Genomic DNA, 4,298 nt, shown 5'->3' on the forward strand with positions numbered 1-4,298 from the left:
TTTCGAGAAATAAGCTGCCGTAGTGGAAGTCTGCACTCCTAGAGTGCTTTTCTAGTTTGCGAATGATTTTAATCTGGGCAGATATTAATTTTCCTCGAATCATGTCAAGTGACTGATAAGCTATTGCTATTCTCGGCTGTCGAAGTTCGTCTCTGTCTTCTGTGCTGACAGTAGATTTGATCAGCAAACCCGTGTTTTCCGTGGCGATACTGATATCTTTTATAGGTTAAAATTTACCACGTGTTCTAGATGTTAACACCAACACTTCAAAAACTGCACATAAACTGAGATTTGCGTAATTTGGAAGATTTAAAATCAAATATAAGATTTTCCACGTGTTCTAGTTGCTAAAACCAATACTTCAAAAACTGTGCATAAACTAAAATTTGCGTAATTTGGAAAATTTAAAATCAAATATAAATTTGCCTCGTGTTTTAGTTGCTAAAATCAACGCTTCAAAAACTGTGTGTATAAACTAAGTATTGTGTAATTTGGAAAATTTAAATACAAATATAAGATATTTCTTGGGGGGGTGACGTGTTCTTTAGAGGTAGCTTGCATGAAAATCGACATTTATCTTTTCGATAAGTGAATGTAAAGGACCAGAAATTCCGCTAACACAGCATCCAACAGCTTTGACTCTCTCTCTCTCTCTCTCTCTCTCTCTCTCTCTCTCTCTCTCTCTCTCTCTCTCTCTCTCTCTCTCTCTCATAGAAATTCTGCAGTGATGCTCTGAGTGGTTGATTTTAGCAAAAGATTATCTATGAATTTGATCCATTTATTTACTTTAAATTTCATTAACTAAGGACTATATAGTACTTTCGGCGTCGTTTGTATCAAATTATTGTAACGTTAGTTGATACCATTATATCAATCAAGCAATTAATCTTGACTGTCTTTGATGACCCAGAATTAATTATGATATCTGTACTTTCAAGAATGGTCTTTGAAAGGTCACTCGAAGTCACAATGATAATTTTGGATCTTTTTGGGTATAGTGATATCTTGACTTCATTTTAGAACATATTTCTTTTAAAACTCATATTATTCCATTTAAATCTTATATTAATCCTCTTAAAACTGATATTATTCCTTTTAAAGCTGATATTTCTGTTAAAACTAATATTATTCCTTTTAAAACTGATAATATTCCTTTTTAAAAACATATTCCTTTTAAAACTGATAATGTTCCTTTTAAAGCTCATATTATTCCTTTTAAAAACTTATATTATTCTTTTTAAAACTTGTATTATTCCTTTTAAACCTTATATTATTCTTCTTAAAACTGATATTATTCCTTTTAAAACTAATTATCCTTCTTAAAACTGATATTAGTCCTTTTAAATCTGATGTTATTCCTTTTAAAAACTAATATTATTCCTTTTAAAAACTGATATTATTCCTTTTAAAACATGTTCCGTTATATCTAATTATACGAATATTTTCTTTTTTACCTTTTTCCGTCTTTGAAAGCTTTTTAATGGAAAATAAATTTTTAAACAGAGTCACATAGTCCTTGAGTTAGTAATGACTGTGGGTCTAGTTTTCTACTATATATATATATATATTATATATATATATATATATATATATATATATATATATATACATATATATATATATTTATATATATATATATATATATATATATATATATATATATATTGTTTTCTGAAAGCATTTTTAATGGAGAAGATATCCTTAAACAGATTCACATATATAAGAGAAGTTAGTACAGACCGTGGGAGTGCTTTATATTTGTCTACCGCTTCAAAGGTAACAGTTTTCCGTCTGTTTCAGCTTCATGAGTCGAATCATCTTCAGGGAAATATTCAGGGGAAATATTTGATTATTGGGTGGAAGCTATTTATACAAAATCCCAATTTTTCATAAGTCAATGAAATGCAGGAAATATTGAATGGTGTGCGGGACACTTGCAATACTACTACTACTATTATTATTATTATTATTATTATTATTATTATTATTATTATTATTAAATGCCGAGCTACAACCCTAGTTGGAAAAGCAGGATGCTATAAGGCCAGGGGCCCCAACAGGGAAAATAGCCCTGTGAGGAAAGGAAATTAGGAGAAATAAAATATTCTAAAAATAGTAACAACATTAAATAAAGATTTCCTATATAAACTATAAAAAACGTCAACAAAACAAGAGGAAGAGAAACTAGATAGAACAGTGTGCCCGATTGTACCCTCAAGCAAGAGAACCCAAGACAATGGAAGACCATGGTACAAAGGCTATGGCACTACCCAAGACTAGAGAACAATGGTTAGATTTGGGAGTGTCCTCCTAGAAGAGCCATATTGCGGTATAAATGAAATAATCCTTTGAAAGTAAAGATGAATGAATTTACAGAGTAAATCAATGTTAACACTGGGGAGGAAGAGAAAAAAAATATATGTTTCATCGTATGGGTATGATACAAATTAAATGTAACAAAGCAAAGCGTAGACGAAAACTAGAGGGGGCACTCAGTAGAGCACAGACCTCCGCCGCGGCAGTTTATTTTTTTTACCTTTTACTCGACCTTGATCTTTGACCTTAACATGTATTAATTGGCGGGGAATTTTCATACGCTCAAATATGAACCAATTTTGAAGTCTGTGATAACGATGTCCAAACTTATGGGTAATTACGTGAATTGGACATGTTGCTTGACCATGAACTTGACCTTTGACCTTGGCCTTCCAAAAATTTAATAAATTTCAGCTTACTACAAAACAGTTAATCCCTACAAATTTCGTTGCGATCAAAATTGTGGTCAGGAAGCTGTTCACAAACAAACACACAAACAAACAAACAGGGGGTGAAACATAACCTCGTTCCAACTTCATTGGCGGATATGATGAAAATGCATCATTGTGAAGAATGAAAATGCCTGTCGAACTGACCTAGAATAATGACTGAAGCTGTTTAAAGGTTTAAAGGCCGCTCATGAATGGCAGGGGCAAGGGACAATGACATTGCCCTATCATTCAGAACGTTGCCCTAGAGACTAACCATATATACATATGCCCAGCGCCCAAGCCCCCTCTCCACCCAAGCTAGGACCAAGGAGGGCCAGGCAAGGGCTGCTGATGACTCAGCCGATAGACCTATAGGCTCCCTCAAGGATGATGAGATTATAGCGACCAGAGAAACTAACGAGTTTGAGCGGAACTCGAACCCCAGGAACGTTACTGCATCGGCCACCACTTTATTCCAAAATGAAGTAAATTCCCGTTTGAAAACAATTGCATAAGCCTTAGAAAAATACAAGCATCGCTCGCCATAAAGTAAATATAAAACCAGTGATCAATATATCGCATGTTGCCAAAAAAAAACATTGCAATATATCGCATGTTACAAAATATCATTGCGACCATATTTACATTACACCCGCGTCCGGTCAAATCAGTATTGTACAATAATGTCAAAAACAGACGGAAGAATTTTATTTTAAACCAAAAAACCATACCTGCCTCGTATTAATTCAAACATTGATAATTCAATTATTTTACCCAATATCCAGTTGATGTGGAATACTCATAATAAAAAAAAAAGAACTCGGTTAATTCTGCCCCAACGTCCGAAGCAAAACATTAAAGAAGATGATATTGTTGAAGTCTCATATTTTATAGTGAGTTCCATCAGCGCAATATCGCCGCATCATTTTCTACCACCAACAAATTTCATCTGTAACCACCATTACACGACCAATTCCTCTCTCTCTCTCTCTCTCTCTCCTCTCTCTCCTCTTCTCTCTCTCTTCTCTCTCTCATCTCTCGCGACAGAAGAATAAAATTCACTCGCCTCGAAGTCCCTAGAGGATGTCTTTGGGACAAAAATTCGAATAAAGCTTATCGTTTTTCTCTGGCAAATTGGTAAAAAATCGCTGGAAAAACACGGCTTAAAAATGCAATCTTTTCGGAGGAACCACAATGTTTTGGCATTACCCGTGTCGATTCCTCGTCAATTAATTGCGGAAAGTGGCAAAAAAAAGTTCAGGAACGCGATACAGAAGATACTATTTTTAAAGAGTTTATTCTCTCTCTCTCTCTCTCTCTCTCTCTCTCTCTCTCTCTCTCTCTCTCTTCTTCTTCTTCAGTCAACATTACTGCCTCTCTATCATTTAATCTAGCATAAACCTCTCTCTCTCTCTCTCCTCTCTCTCTCTCTCTCTCTTCTCTCTTCTCTCTCTCTCTCTCTCAATCACATTACGCCTCTATCTTTTAAGCTAGCATAAAACACACACACCTCTCTCTCTCTCTCTCTCTCTCTCTCTCTCTCTTCTCTCA

This window comes from Palaemon carinicauda, chromosome 9 (genome assembly GCF_036898095.1).
Source record: "Palaemon carinicauda isolate YSFRI2023 chromosome 9, ASM3689809v2, whole genome shotgun sequence".
NCBI classification, from domain to species: Eukaryota; Metazoa; Arthropoda; class Malacostraca; order Decapoda; family Palaemonidae; genus Palaemon; species Palaemon carinicauda.